This window comes from Rana temporaria, chromosome 1 (assembly GCF_905171775.1).
Source record: "Rana temporaria chromosome 1, aRanTem1.1, whole genome shotgun sequence".
NCBI lineage: Eukaryota > Metazoa > Chordata > Amphibia > Anura > Ranidae > Rana > Rana temporaria.
In genome coordinates this window covers 348,589,047-348,610,408 of record NC_053489.1, presented here as the reverse complement: position 1 = coordinate 348,610,408, position 21,362 = coordinate 348,589,047, and the positions used below count along the sequence as shown (strand labels likewise).

At 42.5% G+C, this 21,362-nt stretch overlaps 1 non-coding gene across 1 annotated transcript; it reads left to right on the top strand.

Annotated features, from left to right (window-relative positions):
* The first annotated feature begins 15,752 nt into the window (after nucleotides 1-15,752).
* Nucleotides 15,753-15,884, top strand: LOC120925401. The gene has a single exon (XR_005746675.1). It is a non-coding gene; the product is annotated as a small nucleolar RNA SNORA3/SNORA45 family (small nucleolar RNA).
* Nucleotides 15,885-21,362: the final 5,478 nt, after the last annotated feature.

Genomic DNA, 21,362 nt, shown 5'->3' with positions numbered 1-21,362 from the left:
TAAGTGACTGAGCCATTCACACCATGTGCAGTGAGTGGCCTGTGTCTTTCCACACTGGATAAACACAGGTCACTGCAAAGGCACATTCACAAGGGATGACATAAAAATACAATGGGGGGGGTTATTTACCAAAGCTGGAGAAAGAAAAGTCTGGTGAAACTGTATGGCAGCCAATTCATGTTCAATTAAGCTTTGACAATAAAACCTGGAAGCTGATTGGTTTCTATGCAGAACTGCACCAGATTTTTTACACTCCAGTTTTAGTAAAGCAATCATTGGTTGTTAGGACCACCGGTGTCTTAGCAACTGATGACATGCTTTTCAGGTGCACACAGCAGGAAGAAACAACCTCCATACAGAGAGGCTAATTCTCCCAGCTCCACCCCCTGCTTCCTGTCTCCAGAGGGCTTCCACGCTCAAAGGTAAGCAAGACTCTATATTGTCCGCAATTGTCTGAAACTGACAGTGTCTGGTGCAGGGATGGACTGACTGTGGGCCAGTAAAGGGCCCGCACTGCTGGCGGAGGCAAAGCAAGGGTGGATAAAAATCAAGGATCGGAGCAGGGAGGAGAGAGAAAGTCTGCTGCTGGAAAAGGTGCAGAGGAGAGGAACACAGCAGAACTGGGCATACAAGACCAGAAGTTCTACCCCTTGACTACATCATGCTTTTATGAAAATAAAAATCTCTCCATGGCAGCTACAAAGCAAAGCTCCATTGCCAATCAGGTGTGGGAACTTTTCCTGTTTATGTTGGCACTTTTATATAATGCAATTATTTTTTTCTTTATTTAGGACACATTTGGAAACGTAAATATATTTTCCAGACAGAGATAAATGAGACAGCATGTGAGATGGCACTAAAACATTTAGCAATATTTTCCTCATTGGTAAGCATGGTAATGAATGCCTGTTCAATAGTTTTCCAGAAAAAATGCAGCTTTCATTTGTTTGCAATAAAGATGAAAGTCATTTGCGATTGAGTTATCCAGTGTTTTCTCTATTTGAACTCTTACAACTAAAGGGAGGACGAGGGGGCTCACATGTTACTGGGGATTCAGGACACTTGCAGTAGATTGCAGATGCCATCTTAAAATGGTATGAGCAGGCACTATTCACTCTGCATTCAATACCAAGGCCTATTAGTACTTGACATGTTTACTTTATTGGAAGTCATATTGATTCATGTTATTAGAATATGAAATATACAAACATGGCAGACTTTTAAGATTCAAATACAATACAAAAGCAGGACCATATGTAATGGATCTGACTCCAGTAAATAAAGACTGCTTGCTATGGTCTTTTACTACTACTACTACTACTACTTTTTTGTTTATTTTTTTAACAGAAAAACCACTACTACTTTTTTGGATTGCTTTATTGAATAAGCCCAGCAGTAGTAATACCTTGAGACAAAAGCAAGGAATTGACATCTTGTGCCTGATGAGGTCATATTGTGTATCATTCCATTTAAACACCAGCCAAGCATGGGAAGGGATAAAAAAAAAAAAAACCTCCACCAGGTTTCCGTTGCTCTTTGTGCACCCCCTTTTGGGAGATTTACCCTTACATTCTGTCCTGTGACAGGAAGTAAGAGGAAACTTTCCTAATGGCACACAGAGGTCCTAACCCTTTTTAAGTTTTGGTTGGAGCTGTCTTGGTGACAGAGAGGCTACTGTTAATCTAAAGAAAAGTATGGTAAGTGGGATGTATGTGGTGTGGGTTGGTGATGACAGGCAGGGAGGAGAGTACAGCAGTGACATTCATTGCTTTCTCACACACACACACACACTACCTCCTCCTCCATGCCAGCCTTGGAACTGGTGAGACTAGCTCAGGTGTCACCACCTCCCTCCCCAGTCGCGATCCCTGCCATCACTGTTCGCATTAACAGAGAGCAGATGAGGCATGGGGCACCAACTCCACTAACAAGGGGGATCTGATTCTAATAATTGGGGTCTCTGACTTTAGGAATGAGGTGACTGGGACAGAAGGTGACTAGAGGGGCATAGGGGTCTGATGTTATAGGGGGAAGGTGGTATTTTATAGGTACAAGGATTTGTTTAACTGTGCCACTTTAGCACCTCCCACTGTTAATAGTTTGGTCACACCATACCTCTCAACTTTTTTAGATGGGAAAGAGGGACACCTATTGGCAAAAGTTTTTGTACTTTTCTTTTAGGGTTAGCAGTACAGGGAGACATTCCTCATACTAGCTGTCACTGTTTGAAAACAGCTCCGCCCATACGGCAGTGTTATTACAGTTTTTCTCCATTGTTTTGGCTCATTTCTTGAAACAGAAATGACATTCTCAAAACTCTAAGATCATTTGGCAAAACAGTCTTACAGTTCAGCACAACACTATAACTCACTTACAAAAGCTCACATCTCTCCCAAAACTGTTCACTCTTGCTTCAAAACCGTATTCATTTCCCATATAAAGAGTCAGTGCCCCCAAAATGGCAAAAACTCTTCTCAATTGCTTTGGCTCATTTCTTGAAACAGACCAGACGTTCTCAGCTCTCTTGGTGCTTTTGCCAAAATAACCTGGATGGTTCAGCACAACACCATGGTTCACCTTCAAAAGCTCATATCTTTCCCAAAACAGTTCACTCATGTGTCAAAACTAAATTTCTTTCTCATTCAAATAGTATGTGCCCCCAAAATGCTTTGTCCCTTTGGCATTGTGTAAGCACTGCAAGTCAAAATGTTTAGATGTTTTGTCTCTATGGCAGAGGACCATTGAAATATCCCTCATGTCCACCTTTCAGTCTTAGCCCAGTCCTTCATTGACAATGGTTACTGTTCAGTTTTTGTCTAGCTAACTGAATACAATTGTGTATAAAACTGAAAAAAGAAAGATTTTACAGGAAGAGTAGCCTCCAAGGTTTGACATCACACATTGCACTCATTACTTTACAGAATTGTAACCATTATCATTCACACACAAAGTAACTTCCATACATCAGAGTAAAAAGAAAATGTATACAGCATAATATACGGAAATATAAACGTTCAAACAAAAAAAAAAGGAAAATTACATTTAGCCTACAATGCTGTAAATAAAGCTGGAGTTATACAACTACTGTAACATATCTTCACTGGTTGCTGTCCTCACCCTCCCTCTCCTGGCCACCCTCCTGCCCATCCACACGCTGCTGTCTGTCTGGCCACAGATTCTTGTCAACATCGCAGCGTATATCCTCCCTTGCGATGCAACGAGGGAAAAACCGGCGTGCATGTCGCAACCATCCCCTACACTGATCTCCTGTAATATCCTCACAGGCAGCGTCCATTGCATTGAGCAGGGACCTCTGATCTTGAGCCCGATGCTCATACACTCTCCACCTCTAAGCGGAGAAAAAATTCTCAATAGGATTGAGGAAAGGAGAGTAAGGTGGTAAGAACACCATATCCATCCTTGGATGAGCAGTGAACCAGGCCCTGATAAGCGGGCCACGGTGGAAATTCACATTGTTCCATACAATTATATATGGTGGTAGGTGAGGCCCTATGAGACCTCTCTCATTTTAAGGGATCAAATCCAAATGAAGGCGGTACAAGAAGATGAGGAGCTTCTGTGTACTGTATGGGCCAAGACTGGGGATGTGAGTGGCCACACCATTCTCAAATGGCAGCACACATAGTTATATTGCCCCCTCGCTGGCCTCGGACATCCACCGAGGCCCGGTGGCAAATAAAATTACGACCACGTCTTCGGCCCTTGGCCAGGTTGAAGCCAGCCTCATCCACATACACGAGTATGTGAGAGGTCTCGTTTTCTTCCAATGCCATTATTCTCTACAATAGAGTAAAGAAAGAAAACATCAAATCAGTCATACACTACAGTTACAGTCAGTTACATAGGAATGTTCTATGTTCTACACAAGTTCAATATAATACTGGCCAGTATTCCAGTGGTTTCAAACCTGGGGTACATGTACCCTGTGCAGAGGTACTACAGGGGGTATTTGACAGAAAGGGGAGGGGGAAAATTATCAACGACTAGACTTACTGAAATGTTACAGTAAAACCCACAGTATTAGATTTACATGGGAGGCACTACTGTAATTGCAGCTCTTTGACCCTTTTTCTTACTGTATTGTGTTATATTCTTCAAAATAAGGATTATAATGATAATTCCATCATACAGTAAGCTACAGTTTTTAGACAAAATGTTTATAAATCAGATACGTAAATCAAATACTTTCATACCTGGATTCAGAAATCAGGTAAAGTGGGTACTGAAACCAATACATTTTGGGAACCACTGCATACGGTAATTGTAAAAAGGTTATGTTGATGGACAACCAGTGACTGACTTGTATGTACATACTGGTACCGCAGCTCTTTCACTCTGTCAGAGTTCCTCTCAAATGGTACCCTGTAAATTTGCTTCATTGTCATCTGATGCTTCTTCAATATGCGGCCTATTGTGGAGATGCTTCTAGAGTTGACATTTTGGAATATGGCATTGTCTTGTAGGATTGCATCGCGGATCTGTCTCAATGTGATGGCATTATTTGCAATCACCATGTTACAAATCTCTTGTTCTTGTTGTTCATTGAGAAGTTTTCCTTGGCCACCCGTGCCAGGTTGTCGTCCAATCCTAGACATAAAATTCAAAGGACACTCCATTCATAATTTATACCTTATGTTTTCCGTACAGAATGAGTTACCAATGTAATCGTATTGTTGTTTTACTTACAGTAACTTTACCACAATTCTAATGCATCACTCAACAGTGACTGGAATACTACTGTAAACTGTATCATCAATATTGTAGAAAATAAACTATTCCATAGTTAATCTTCTACAATATTTGTCTTGTCATTGTTAGTATCATACGTAACATCCCACTGAGGTAAGATACTGTAATACTGTAGGCCTATCACACACACTAAATGAATACGTAAATAAACATATTTGTTGCTCTATGCACAGTGTCCTGTCCTATACATTATATAATGCCATCATTGACTGACTACATACCTGTTTTCCCTGCGAAAGGTTTGGATGATAGAGGAGACTGTAGAGCGAGGCACATTAGGCTGCACTCGGCGACCTGCCACCGCCATGGTTGATGACATGGTCTATAATTGTGGCCCGAATTTCATCAGGGACAGCATGGTGTCTTTGTGCTCCTCAGCCTCTTCCCCCTATTTCACCACCACGCATCCTTACTACTCCTCCTCTTCTTCTTCTTCTTCCATGAGCAGGCAGTTGGCCTTGTTCATTTACTTGGCCAGGTGCCTCCTTGTTCAGAAATTGTACTGGTCCTGCAACGTCAAGCTCTATACAGGTCGTTCTCAAAAAATTAGCATATTGTGATAAAGTTCATTATTTTCTGTAATGTACTGATAAACATTAGACTTTCATATATTTTAGATTCATTACACACAACTGAAGTAGTTCAAGCCTTTTTATTGTTTTAATATTGATGATTTTGGCATACAGCTCATGAAAACCCCAAATTCCTATCTAAAAAAATTAGCATATTTCACCCGACCAATAAAAGAAAAGTGTTTTTAATAAAGAAAAAGTCAACCTTCAAATAATTATGTTCAGTTATGCACTCAATACTTGGTCGGGAATCCTTTTGCAGAAATGACTGCTTCAATGCGGCGTGGCATGGAGGCAATCAGCCTGTGGCACTGCTGAGGTGTTATGGAGGCCCAGGATGCTTCGGTAGCAGCCTTAAGCTCATCCAGAGTGTTGGGTCTTGCGTCTCTCAACTTTCTCTTCCCAATATCCCACAGATTCTCTATGGGGTTCAGGTCAGAAGAGTTGGCAGGCCAATTGAGCACAGTAAACCATTTACCAGTGGTTTTGGCACTGTGAGCAGGTGCCAGGTCGTGCTGAAAAATGAAATCTTAATCTCCATAAAGCTTTTCAGCAGATGGAAGCATGAAGTGCTCCAAAATCTCCTGATAGCTAGCTGCATTCACCCTGCCCTTGATAAAACACAGTGGACCAACACCAGCAGCTGACATGGCACCCCAGACCATCACTGACTGTGGGTACTTGACACTGGACTTCAGGCATTTTGGCATTTCCCTCTCCCCAGTCTACCTCCAGACTCTGGCACCTTGATTACCGAATGACATGCAAAATTTGCTTTCATCTGAAAAAAGTACTTTGGACCACTGATCAACAGTCCAGTGTTGCTTCTCTGTAGCCCAGGTCAGGCGCTTCTGACGCTTTCTGGTTCAAAAGTGGCTTGACCTGGGGAATGCGGCACCTGTAGCCCATTTCCTGCACATGGATGTTTCTACTCCAGACTCAGTCCACTGCTTCCGCAGGTCCCCCAAGGTCTGGAATCGGTCCTTCTCCACAATCTTCCTCAGGGTCCGGTCACCTCTTCTCGTTGTGCAGCATTTTCTGCCACACTTTTTCCTTCCCACTGAGGTGCCTTGATACAGCACTCTGGGAACAGCCTATTCGTTCAGAAATTTCTTTCTGTGTCTTACCCTCTTGCTTGAGGGTGTCAATGATGGCCTTCTGGACAGCAGTCAGGTCGGCAGTCTTACCCATGATTGCGGTTTGGAGTAATGAACCAGGCTGGGAGTTTTTAAAAGCCTCAGGAATCTTTTGCAGGTGTTTAAAGTTGATTAGGTTAAGAGCTCGTTTAGAGAACCTTTTCATGATATGCTAATTTTTTGAGATAGGAAATTTGGGTTTTCATGAGCTGTATGCCAAAATCATCAATATTAAAACAATAAAAAGGCTTGAACTACTTCAGTTGTGTGTAATGAATCTAAAATATATGAAAGTCTAATGTTTATCAGTACATTACAGAAAATAATGAACTTCATCACAATATGCAATTTTTTTGAGAACGACCTGTATATACATATTTGGTAGCATTCATATTCATGGACAGCACCTGTCAGGTAACTAAACATACTGTTTGATTGGTCATCTGAGACAAACTCCAACTCCTCCTTCGTTATTTAAGTTCTCGTTGCACCTGACTGTCAATTGCTGTAATCATTTTATCAAATGTTCCAAGAGATTCATATATGGTATTCCTGGTATTATGTTCCTGAATAATTTTGACAATTGAACAGACTATTGTGCATGTGATGATTTAAACAATGAAATGACGCTGACACGTTTTGGAGAGAACAACTATTAGACTGAGAATTGACAATCTGTTTAGATTGACAAGATCTATTCAATTGGAAATTGTGCTTAATGTAGGCTACTTGTACTTCAATGAACTACCACAAGGCGCTGTGGTAGTTCATTGAGTATTCCTGTCAGGCAGTATAGGCTTACCCATATGGGATGTAGAGGCACGCAGATAACACCGACAGTAATTGGCATCAGTAATTGCTGGTGCAATGCTTTCCAGTCTTCTGCAACAAAAAATAATAAAGCATTTATTATTTTGTAATAAAAAGTGATTTTATCCTTTTAACCTTTTCGCTCAGGCCCTGGGCTCCATTTTTTACACTCAGGTGGTCTGGTAACTTTTGCCCATTTTTCCATTGCATTTTTATTTTTTCCCCATCCATCTGACAAATCGGATGGTATCCGATGGACGTGGACAGGTAGTCTGTTTCCATTCGGCCGCCCCATAGAGAACAGCGGGCTGTGTGTGCTCTGCATCAGGGCAAAGGACGTGGACCTGTCATTCGCCTGCTCAGCAGGAATCAGCAGACAGATCCGCTGAGCAGGCAGATCTGTTTGACCGAGTCTGCTCCATGTGAAAGGGGTCTTACCAAGAGCAGCCGGTCTATTAGGGAGTGCTGCCCCCCTGCAGCGCGCTGGACTTGTACGTTTGTATGAGTTTTTTTTCTTAAAGCCACATGATTAGAGCCTGAGACTCTAATTGGCTAGAAAAAGGTTGCGCTCAGGGCGCAGAGCATTGCACCCCCAACCCACCCACTTGTGACAATAGCGAATTAATATTTGCTATTGTCTTCCGGCTTTTCCTCCTGGCCAGTAAGGACAGGAGGAGTATTGGGGAAGCCGTGGAGGGCTGAGTGTGGACAGACCTGGGGGGCGGGGGGTTGTTTTACTTATATCTTGCATGGTATAAAGATCACCTTTTTACACATTAAAGAAATTTACATTTTTTCTACTTTAATGCACTATGTGAGCTTCCGTCCTTTATTTTTGATCTGCCCAAGTGCAATGCCGATATTGGGAGGAACATCTATCTGAAACCTGAGCAGCGGAGGAACAGGCTTTTGAGTGGGGAACAACAGGGGGGAGCACACAAGTCACCCTACCAGAAGACTGATGACCAGCAATTGAACAACTCACAGAAGTCACGTTTTATATTGTGTGGACATATTGTTACAGTTCGAGAACGATCATTTGAACTTTATATCAATTGTGTTATTAAATTATGAGCATGAGGCACTTTATAGGACACCATTGTCACTATTTTTGAGCACAGCATAGTTACTTTTGGGACACAGTATCAACAGTACATTCGTACTTTGATCATCGCCTCTTCAGGCTGTGAATTGTCCAGGACTATTTCTTGTTTATGCTGAGAGGACTCATTTATTTCTTTCAACACTGCTTAGCAGTTGTTATCCTACTTTTGATTTAATTTGATATCTTTTATCAACCTACCTACAACAGGAGTTTGACACTTCACACCAATATATACACCTGTAGGAAGAGGGGCACTTTTGTAACATTAACCACTTCACTTCTAGAGCATTTATCTTAACAAGACATACACTATGGGAAGAGTGATCCACTAATATATTGCTGTTCAGTAACAGGATATACCATCTGACTGTAGAGCTTATTCAACATACTCTGCCCCATCTCTCAAGGCTTATCAATGGGAGCTTGTACATTATATAAGCTCACCTACCTGTGGTTACCCGACATATTTTTTTTTTACTTCTTTCCATCCATTATATATCTGTGGGACCAACAACATCTATTGCCATAAGGTTTATACAGGATTGGATTCAATAACTTATACACTACTACAACAACGGGCAGCACCATTACCCCTCTGCTTATAACACTCACTCAAAAACCCACAAATAACTTCAGGTGAAATACAGGACTCTCTGAAAACATGTGGTGTGGCTGATTCAAGATGCACAATAAGGAGGCACTCGAAGAAAGATGGGCTGTATGTTTGAGTCACCAGAAGAAATCCATTACTACGCAAGTGGCAAAGTATCCCGCTTACAATACACCAAACAGCACAGAGAGAAGCCTCATACCTTCTGGCACAAAGTCATTTGGCGTCATTAGATCAAAATTTAGCTTTTTGGTCACAACTATAAATGCTACTTTTGGCCTATGATGAAAAGGTAGAGGTGGATCACTGATATTTTAGGAATGTATGGGCTACAAAGGCCCAGGAAATTTGGTCAAAATTGATTGCAAGATAATTGCAGTATGTTATAAAATACTGGAGGAACATTTACATTCATCAGCCAGGAAGCTGCAGATGGGACGTACTTGGACATTCCAACATGACAATGACCCAAAACACAAGGCCCAGTCGACCTGTCATTGGCTACAGCAGAATAAAGTGAATGTTCTGGAGTGGCCAGTTCAGTGGTTTCATTTGGGTAGTTTCTGTGGTCATTATGATTTAAAAAAAAAAAGTAGTACAGTTTATTAATAAATGGCTTCAGCCAAAACACTATGAGTGAAAAGTTTTTGTTTTATCATTCATATTCTCTGAAAAATGGGCAAGAAATCATAAATTCTGCCAGGATAAACTTATGAGCACAACCAAGTCAAAAAGACCGTCTTTGTTTCTTGCCTATTAAGGGGCACAGGCATCCTTATAATGCTGAGATATCCAAAATCAGCTAGACTGAGTGGGTAAACCGTAACAACTGATAACAGGCCCAACAGAACAGCCTACAGCCCAAAAACAATATTGCTACCAACTAGACAGCAAAAACTCAACACAAGTGCGCACCAAGCCAATGCCTAAGTGAAAAGCTGCACAATCTGAGCCCATCAAGGGCAGGACAGAGATCTAGGCCCTAGGAGGAACAGGTACCAGACAAGGAACCTGGGATAAAGGATAAAAAGTCCTTATAAAAAAAGGAAAGACCAGCTCTGCCAGGGGTGCCCAACCAGTGGCCCGCGACCTCCTGCTCTGGGATGGAATAGAATACTGTTATTAAAGGTCAGTTTATTACTAAAATCACAGGCCCAGATTCACGTCCAGCGGCATATCTCTGCGGCGGCGTAACGTATCCGATTTACGTTATGCCACCGCAACTTTGACGGGCAAGTGCTGTATTCTCAAAGCACTTGCTTCGTAAGTTGCGGCGGCGTAGCGCAAATCGTCCGGCGTAAGCCCGCCTAATTCAAATTTGGATCAGGGGGGCGTGTTTTATGTAAAAATACTGTGACCCGACGTGATTGACGTTTTTGCGGAACGGCGCATGCACCGTCCGTGGAATTTCCCAGTGTGCATTGCACCAAAGTATGCCGCAAGGACGTCATTGGTTTCGACGTGAACGTAAATGACATCCAGCCTCATTCACGGACGACTTACGCAAACGACGTAACTTTTTCAAATTACGACGCGGGAACGACGGCCATACTTAACATTGGTACGCCGCACTTATGCCTCATATAGCAGGGGCAACTATACGCCAGGAAAAGCCCAACGTAAACATCGTAACTTTACTGAGTCGGCCGCGCGTACGTTCGGGAATTCGCGTATCTAGCTAATTTGCATACTCAACGCAGAATTCGACGGAAGCGCTACTAAGCGGTCAAAAGAAAAAGCAGTTAAGATCCGACGGCGTAAGAGACTTACGCCTGTCGGATCTAATGGATATCTATGCCTAAATGATATATGTAACTGACGGGTCGGATTAGGACTTACAACGGCGTACATGGCGCTGCGCCGTCGTAAGTCCTTTCAGAATCTGGCCCACAGTGTATATATGGCCATATCTGTTCTGCAGTGGTTACTGGGCTGCTTTCAAACTGACCCGAAGATGCAGAGTAGCATACCTGCAGATTATCTGCACTGAGCCATACGCATTCTGAAAATGCACCAAACATGCAGAATAAAATAGAAGTTTATTGCAAAGTGCAGGAAAGCCAAAAAGGTACACAGCTCATCACTGTGAATGCAGCCTTGGGCCCCTTTCACATGGTCAGTCCAACCCAATTGGACCCTCCATACACCTCTAAGGAGTGGCAGATGTAAACTGACTTGTGTCCTACCTCCAATCTGATCTGCAAAAAAAAAAAAAAAAGTATAGTGGGCTGCATCTGTGTCCGCTCAGCATATGCAGAGCAGACACAGACCTGCCATCCGCCCGCTCAGTTTATTGTGGCCCCCGACTGGTTACCAAGTGGCCCTCGCACTTCAAAAGGTTGGGCACCCCTGATCTAGGCGAAGTAGAATGGCCCTAATCCTATACTTGCCTAACCACATAACGGTCAAAAAACTTCAAACCATTAAATATTGTTTGCACAAACCACCACCTCTTTAAAAAAAATACTTTTTAGGGAAGAATCCTGAAGTAAACCAGAAAAAACAATCTGCAAACAGATGTGAAAACGACTGCAGAGTCCACCAGTAAACCAAAAATTAAAATTTCAAGAATGTATTGCATGCCACACACCAATACGCAAGAAGCACTTCTGCTGTGTTCTCTAAGAAAGATCCCGCTGAAAAATTAATTGTGCCTATTCTTGATATTAAGGGCCATTGTGCTAAAAATGCTCCTGGCTCCTCAGACCCAACAAGACAGCAACATCCACGGTACAAGAGACTTATCAGGATAGTGAAAAATATTCGCCTTGGTGAACCTAAAATGGATAAATCGCCATAAAGTCTGTCCTCAATTCTGTGAATCAACCAAGGAAAAAAAGGAGGTCTAACGCCAGGTGGACAGGTCCAACAAAGTCCTTAAGGCATTCCCTGTTCCCGTTAGATACCTACAGCAGATCTGTTTGTTCTGCTCAGAAAACACCCAGGGTGAAATAGGGCAAGGTCTGAGATACACCTAGGTGCATGAACCCTCTCCTCCATGTCCAGAAGCTGCCAGTTGAGAAGAATATATCTCTAGTGCAAGGGATATGCCATTAGCAGACCTCCAGCTACTGCAGAACTACAAGTCCCATGAGACATAGCAAGACTGACAGCCACAAGCATGACACCCAGAGGCAAAAGCATGATGGGACTTGTAGTTTTGCAACAGCTGGAGGGCCACCAATTGCATATCCCTGCTCTAGTGGATCACACTAATAGAAACAGTGCAGGAAAGTATACCAAACTCTCCTCTCTCGAGGTAAGGACAACTCCCAGAATGTTCATTCCCTGTGGTGAAGACACAACAGTGCTTTAATAGAGTGTCCAAATTCTAAGACCTGAGCACATATCCCAGGATGTAAAAGGAAAAAGCCAAAATATAGCCTTTTAGACAGCAATTCTCCAATAAGGGGAACCTCCATAGGGAAGTTGACAGATCAGACCAAGAAATAGTGGATTCTTAAACGCGGTAACATAAATCTGCTTAGGCACGAAACCCACAACAGCAGAGTATGGCGGTGAGGTGGACCGAAAAGATGGGCGAAGAGAAGTAACTGACTTGGACACTTCTGCCAGGGTAAAGACACAGGTAGACCTTCAGCCAAAGGCGACAGGCATGAGGTCAAACATGCATCCCCCCCTTACTAAACGAACATGCTAGTTGAGCTCTACAGGAGAGAGTTTTCAGCACCAATACCTGATGAGATTGGACCCATTTGGATTTTGTAGAGCGGGGGTACTGAATTAAAATTCACAACGCTCAGGGCAGTAAAAATATTTTCATGCAGGGGGCCAAATCTAAATTTTATTCTAGGACTCAGATCTATCACAACACAGTCTCCACCTTTTAAATCACATGCCCCCTTTACACCAGTGTCCTCAGTCTCCTCCTTCACATCACAGTGGCCCTACAGCTCTTGATAACAAGCGAGTAATTGGTTGCTAGTTGGGCAGCTACCGTCCTCCGTGCAGACCTACCATGCCTCCCACCCTCTACTCTGCTGTGAGTTTAATAGAAGAGTGGCAGACAGGCGAGTACATACAGAAGTGGAGTCCACCCAGGATGTTAAGTGGTGCGACCATGGTCTGAACAGGACTGTCGCTTGGTCCGCCATATAGTGCTAGCCCTTGGGTCAACCTCATTCACAAGGGATCACTGTGGTTGCTTTCTTCACAGGTCGCCATTTTAGTGTCCCACAATAAGTATGCCTTTCTAAGGGTATTAGTACAGACACAGGAGCCAACATTCTTAGGAGTACTAGGTTTGCATGGGCAACAGGGAAGATTTACCAATTAGGTCATGCGTGCTCAACCTGTGTCCCTCCAGTTGTTGAGAAACTACAAGTCCCATCATGCCAGTCATCCCAGTCATGCTTGTAACGGTCAGCCTTGCAATGCCTCATGGGACTTGTAGTTCTGCAACAGTGGGAGGGCCACAGGTTGAGCCTCCATGAATTAGGTAGTTTTCCTGTTAAGGCAGCAGATCCACCATAGAGATTTGGTTTAGGGTAGAATATAGCTAAGAGAAATGTCCAAACATGGGTGGGGTTCAGGACTCGTCAGGGTGCTTTCAGTTCACATACAGCAGGGATATGCAATTAGCAGACCTCCAGCTGTTCCAAAACTACAAGTCCCATCATTCCTCTGCCTCTGGGTGTCATGCTTGTAGCTTTCAGTCTTGCTATGCCTCATAGGATTTGTAGTACTGCAAAAGCTGGAGATCCGCTAATTGCATATCCCTGACATACAGGAATCCATCATATAGCACATGTAGTGGAAAGGCCCAAGCATAAAGACAGCAGGCTGATCCTACAGGTGCAGAGTAGGATGCACTATATCAATAAGGGTTGAAACATAACGACTGGAGACCGATTCCTCAAAACAATCTCATTCGAGTGTCTCTTTGGGGACTCAGTCCAAGTCAGAGATGGTCATTGTAAATGGTGGCCCAGGCTGTTCTACGACTGCATCAAAATCATAGATGGATTCTGCAGGGGAAGCATTCATTCATTTTTTCCAGTCAGGGTGCCCTTGAAAAGTATTTTCAATTTCGAGGATCCCCCAGCCCAAAGCTTGGTCCACTTTACTGTGTGTTGTAGAACACATGCACAATTTCACTCGTTCCTGACAGACAAATGCTCTGCTCATTAGGGGTGCCAATAATTCTTAATGGTACGACACACACATTGGAAAACATGGGTGCTTTTGGTGCAGTGCAATAAATAAAAAAAAATAAAAAACCTGGGGACTCCTTTCCCTGCATTTCAGCAGGTAGGGAAGCCCATTAAAATGAATCGGCTGTCCTACATGCAGCCACACTTGTGAACCAAGGGCTTGTTCACGTGTCAGGTTGGAGGAGTGGTAAAAAAAAAAAAAAAAACCCCCACATGGCTGAGCCATTTTTACCACCTCCAACTTCTCCCCCTTTAGCTGCAGAGGCAGCAGCTGGGAGCATACACATGCTATAGCTGGATGTATACCCATGGTGAATGGGGCTGCACTGCAACTACCCCGCAACTGTGTGCATTGCATGGTTGTGGTGTAGTGATGCTGCATTTACAGGCTTAAAACAGGTGGTGAGGAGACAACATAATGCCTCTTTACTGCCTGTCAAATGCCTCTGAAAAGCAATCCATGCACAGATCGCTTTTCAGAGGAGCATCAGTCCTTGCTGCTATCACAACCAGCCCTACAAAAGCAGTTCTGATGGTTTGGGGGGTGGGGGGTTTGGGTCAAGATTAAACGCAACATACAAGCACACATTTACACAGACACATGTATAAAGGCCTTTTTAAAACAAACCTAGCACAGTATCTTTCCAGTTTCCTCATTCAGCCGGGTACTGCACTGTAGGGGGAAGCAGACAGCATAGCACACTCCCCCATACTTTACTTTTGAGGCTGACAGAGCTTCTAACCGTGCCGATGTACAGTTCAGCGGGAGATCAGGCTCATCTAACAGCCCTTCTCTACCCTGATCCCATGGCACACTGGTTAAAAATGGATTGCTCCGTTCTCTAAAGCAGCCTTACACAGGCACAATCAGATCTTCACCAGAACTTTGCAAGAATTTTTTTTTTTAGGTCTCTGGATATTTTACGTTTAGTGGTTACCTGGTTTCCATGAAGGGGAATCATCTTCTGATGTAATAAAAATCTGCTTCCCCCTCCAGCACATCTTATAAGAAGAGCCAGAGTAATTGGTCAAAATATGTAACCTAGTTGATCAATTATTTCCTAAAGCATATCATGCAAGGTTGTCAGAGAAGCTACTACCAAGTAGGAGAGGGAATCTTCAATTTAACGAACGTACCGCTCACAAGAGAAGAAACAAATGGTCTTGGAAAAGAGATTGATATGTGCACCCACGAGAAACAGGACTAACTGATGTATATGCATATGTGGATGTCCAAAAATATGTAAGGAAACTAAATATTAAAAAATATGTGGTCTCAACTTACGGAGTGAAGACTGCACCAAAAAAAAAAAAAAAAGAATTTCAACATACTTCTCTTTAGAAACAAGCCTCCATTTAATCCACCGGTCAGTGATAATGGACATACTGAAGTGTTCAAAAGGATGTTAGTGCAGGATTTACACCAAATGGAACTTGGAGAAGCCAAAAATATTGAAATTGGAATTAAATCTTGCGATTAGACCAGCAGATAAAGTAGGAGGATTAGTCATACAGACAAGAGAGGCCTATAAAAAAAAAAAGGGTAAATTTATGAGGTTAAAAAGGAACAGCACATTCAAGACAAGAGTCACACCTCTGCACTCCTAGTGGCTTTGGTGTGCAAGAGTTCTCAAAGAGTAGTTGCTGATCTTTATTTACTGGTTGGTTTTCTATGTAGCCCAACCAGTCACCTATACAGCAACATCCGCTCACAGCTCTGCGCCTCTGCAGGGTTCTGTATGGGGAGGAATGATATGTGAAAAATGAGTTCTGCTTGTAACTGCTGTGTTGTCCAATGTGCAGATGCAGCAGTAACATCTCTTGTTTTACCATTTGTATGAGCAGTACATTAAAACAGATTTAAATTGTCCATGGGGAAGTTTTTACATCACATTACAAAGCTAGATTGAGTTAGTGATTTTGATGGTACCAAACTTATACTGGGGGAAAAAAAAAACTACACAGATAAGGATTTTAGAGAGCAGGCAGGGCTTATTGACCAGAGATCTTTCCAAATAGGTTACTAAGAAGATTTTATAAAACAGATAGAAAAAGTGGACCACATAGATATATCCCAGTAGAAGAAAAATCTAAATTGAATGCATATTAAGACAACATGCCCATTATTCTCAACTATGGAATAAAATATAAAAAAAATAGAAAAGGTTTTAAAAAAAATACTGCCCTATTTTGACGGCTAATACACTTCTAAAAAACAGGAGTTACCCCCGCATCCGAAACTTACCTACAGACAAGCTCCAAAACTACATGATAAAATTGCAAGAAATTTAGTAGATCCACCAAAGAAACACAATTTTACATCTTTCTCAGGGAAAGGTTTCTTCCCATGTAAACTATGTTATGCCTGCACTAGAACAAAGAAAAAGAATACCAAAAAAGGGCCAAGTTTTCAGCTACAGCAAAAAAGGGGCACCAAATGAAGGACTGCATTACATGCAGAACAGAAGGGGGTAGTTCATGCCCTACAATGTCCATGCCAAATACAGTACATTGGTCGTACTAAATAACCAATGTGGAAAGGAATTCGGGAACATGTCCAAAACATCAAAGGCTACCCTAAGCGTAGCATTTCCAAACATTACGCTACTCCTCATAATAAAGATCCCTCCTCTCTCCTATTCTGGGGAATAGAAAAATATCACCCTCATTGGAGGAAGCAATAAGGTCATTGAGCTTAGTCAACGCAAATCCTTCTGGATACATGAAATGAAGACCCTTTATCCGTTAGGTCACAACGTTGAGTTTGATATTAAATTGTTTTATTAGCACCATCGCCAATTATACATAATTTAGCCATTCATAGTATTTACATTTTCAGTTTACCAACATCCAATGGGTAATTATCTTACTGCCCACTACTGAGTTTTTTTTAAATTTTATTTACTTTATTTGTTAGTTTTTAAATTCATCTCATCATTTGTTCTCTGCATTATTATTATTTATTATCATATGTTCATTATTTTTTATTCTCTGCATTACCCGATTGTGTCATTACTAGATATTTAGTATCTTTTATCTTACTTTTTATTTGCATCAATTAGGTCTAATACCAGATTGTATTATCTTTGGTCTTCTGGTTAAACGTATCCCCCCTTCTTCTCTGCCTCTGCATTGGATAAAATATGTCCTGTGTTTCGACCATTTTGTTGGAGCACCGTTTACCATTGCCTGCTGTGGCAATCACGCATGCGTGGACTTCCGGGTTAGCTGGAAGTTCATCAGACAAGCGTCCAAAGGAAGTGCTTGCCTTTATGAAAGATCGACACCGTGCACATGCATGGACCACCAGGATTGCCAGTGCGCATGCGCCAATTGATGATCTACAGGCTTATCATTTAATCTATAAATACACCACACAGCTCATTCCTCCAGATGAAGCCACAAGGTAGGTGGCATAACTAGTAGAGTTGTTGCTTTCGGTGGAAACCTGTTTGTTACAAGAGTAATGCGGAGCCATTGCTGAAGTAACCACACTGGGAAAATACTGCACTTGGTGCAGAGCGTGCATACCCTACAAGGCTTGCCAGTAAGGATGAGCTCTGGCATGTTCGCACAGTCCACATGCAGAGCCCGCCAGGAAGTCAGCACTGCGCTAATCACAGGCAGTGAGACTTTGTCCCAATGCGCAGCTGCAGAGATTGGGAAATGTCTCAATGCCTGTGATTAGCGCAGCGCCGACTTCCTGGCGGGCTCTGCACGTGGGCTGTGCGAATACGCTGTAGCTCATCCTTAAGGCCCATACACACGATTATATTTTTTGACAACGGTCCGGACGGACGTGTTTTATCGGACAATCCGGCCGTGTGTATGCTCCATCGGACAATTGTATAATTTTTTCAAATCGGACAAATGTTCACTGTGAATACTCTCAAACTTTGACAAAAAATGTCCGATGGAGGATAATCTGATCGTGTCTACTAAAGTCCAAACACGCATGCTCAGAACTAATGCTAAAGATCAGCCAACAATGGCAGAAGTTGCCCAAAGGGTGGCGGTAAAGAGCTGAAAAACCACATGATTTGGTAAATGTTGGCTTAAAATGTTCTGCCATGTATATGCAGAACAAGTTCATGGCCAACGCCCATTTGGACCAAAATCCACAGAAAAGTCTGATCGTGTGTAAGAGGCTTTATTCGCCAGGAATCACAGAGGACCAGTGTGAAGCCATTCTTAAAAAGAGAATTGCACTGTATGCATTGGCGGGAGCACTTTAATGAGTGGTGTGGAGTCTCAGTGAAGCACGTCGCAAATAAATTCACTTTTTTGCACTGACATAGGAAGATTTACCACTTTCATGTCACTTTGGAACTTTTAATACAAATCTATGCACTTTATCAATTAACATTGTTGCATTTCACTGATTAATTGGCAGCGCTGTCACATTTAAAAATTGTTATTTTGTCTCTTATGGGAACACATAGGCGACAGCTCTGTGTGTGTGTGTATATATATATATATATATATATATATATACATATACATATACATATACATATACATACACACACATACACACACACACACACACACACATACAGGGCTAGACAAATCCCAGGCACCAGGTCGCCATGGCGACTAGAAATAGGGTCCTGGCGACTTGAATTGGAAGGGGGGGCCATCTGGTGGTGAGCCGTTGGTATTACAAGTTAAACAGCAATTCTAATGTTGTTTTTCACTATTTTCACTGCCATCTTCTTCCCTCTAATTAGAACCCCCAAACATTATATATATTTTTTATCCTAACACCCTAGAGAATAAAATGGCGATCGTTGCAATACTTTCTGTCACGCCGTATTTGCGCAGCGGTCTTACAAGAGCACTTTTTTTGTGAAAAAATTACACTTTTTTTAATAAAAAAAAAAGGACAACAGTATTCCCATTTTTTTTTATATTATGAAAGATAATGTTACGCCGAGTAAATTCATACCAAACATGTCACGCTTCAAAATTGCGTCCGCTCGTGGAATGCCGACAAACTTTTACCCTTTAAAATCTTCATAGGCGACGTTTAAAAAAAAAAAATCTACAGGTTGCATGTTTTGAGTTACAGAGAAGGTCTAGGGCTAGAATTATTGCTCTCGCTCTACCAATCGCGGCGATACCTCACGTGTGGTTTGAACACCGTTTACATATGCGGGCGCTGCTCACGTATGTGTTCGCTTCTGCGCGCAAGCTCGTCGGGACGGGGCGCGTTTTCTGGCTCTTAACTTTTTCACCTGGCTCCTAGATTACACACACACACACACACACACACACACACACTTAAAATCTATATTTTTTTTAAAGTAAATGAATTAAATATCAGCCTTCCCTGTACAGCAGAAATAGAAAAGGGGCAGCATAGTAAGCCAGATATGCTATACAGCAGTGCACAGGATTGTGAAGCCAAGCGTGCTACAATATTGTATAGTGTTGTCAACCTAACAGATGCAACAACAGTGTGTTTTGCTGTTCCTACACTATCTACTTACAAGCTAGAACAAGTCCTGGATCAATCTGTATTGCTACAGTGGAGAAAAAAAATCAGGGGATGTAGCCGTCTGACAGTGGTGAGGGACTCTAAAGACTTGCTGAACTGGATTAAAAATCCCTTGGCAGATAAAACAGTTTAAACATTTGTTTAGAAGTAAAACTAAAAAGGCAAACTGCTTCTGTTATAATTAGGTGGGTGAGCACATTATTCATAGGAGCTTGGTTTTATCCCCGAGGAAAGCAAACTATGTGTTCTTGACTTATTTGTAAAATCAAATTTTCTTTTGGAGTACAGTATAGGACACAAGCAAACCATAGACCTATTATACCATAGATCCTAGTAATGGGTATTTTCTTTTAACCAAGCAATAAAAGAATACAAAAAAAAAAAAAACACACAGAGGACAGTGTCACGCGTCCTGCACTGTACTCCAAGAAACAGATTTTACAGGCAAGTCAAAAATGTAAAAACGGAATCGCACAGTACATGACACAGGCGAAACTATAGAAGACTGAATAAGCCTGAACACAATGACCTGTCTTATGCACCTAGGCATTATGGATTGCGAGGCAGACAGTCCCATGCAAGAGCCTCCCTGAAAGTAAAAAAGGGAACCACATTGTCAGAACAAGGCCATAGAGCAGGGATATGCAATTAGCGGACCTCCAGCTGTTGCAGAACTACAAGTCCCATGAGGCATAGCAAGACTGACAGCCACAAGCATGACACCCAGAGGCAGAGGCATGATGGGACTTGTAGTTTTGCAACAGCTGGAGGTCCGCTAATTGCATATCCCTGCCATAGAGGATAAAAAAACATGCACAGCACAAACCAAATCTTAATATTGAAGACACACCTCCCCCCCTCGGGATGCTTAAGAGCAGGGCATAAGGAAGATAGGAAGAAAGACAACCTAGTCCTCTACCAAAAACAGTTCCTTGCCTGCCCTTGAAAAATGCCAGACAGAGGTTATTGCTACAAGGAAAGCCACCTTGTGTGTGAGAATATCCAAATGAATGTCCCCGAGTGAGAAACTTATATAGCGCAACACATGCGAACTGAATCGCCTCTGGGCGCTTGGTATCCATTCCCTGGGATCTCAGAAGAGATGGTCTTGATCTTTCTCCTGAAGGCCAGGTGGTGTACCTCCAATCGGATGCTGGTTGGTAGAGCGTTCCATAGTCTGGGTCCTTGGACCGCAAATCTTCGTTCTCCTTTGGACTTGTATCTGGCTTTGGGTATCTGGAGTAGATTTTGGTTGGTGGATCGCAGAACGCGATTGGGGTTGTGAGCTTTTAGTTTCTCGCATAGATATTGGGGGGCATTTCCCAGAATACACTTATGCGTTAGACAGAGAGCTTTGAAAGTGATTGTCTTTTACGGGCAACCAATGAAGGGATCTCAACGAAGGTGAGATTGATTCCCGTGTTTTTTTTCCCAGTCACAAGTCGAGCGGCCGTATTTTGAACGACTTGCAGACGAGTGATTTGGTATTTTGGGAGTCCAAGATAGAGGGCATTTGCATAGTCAAGTCTGGAGTTGATAAGTGTCCCCACCACGACTGCTATGTCTTTTTTTGGGATAAAGGGAGTGGGTCTGCGCAGCAGATGGTGCGATCTGCCGACTACTGACCCTATTTGTGCATCCATTGTCATGTAGGTGTCGAAGATGACTCCGAGACTTTTGACTTT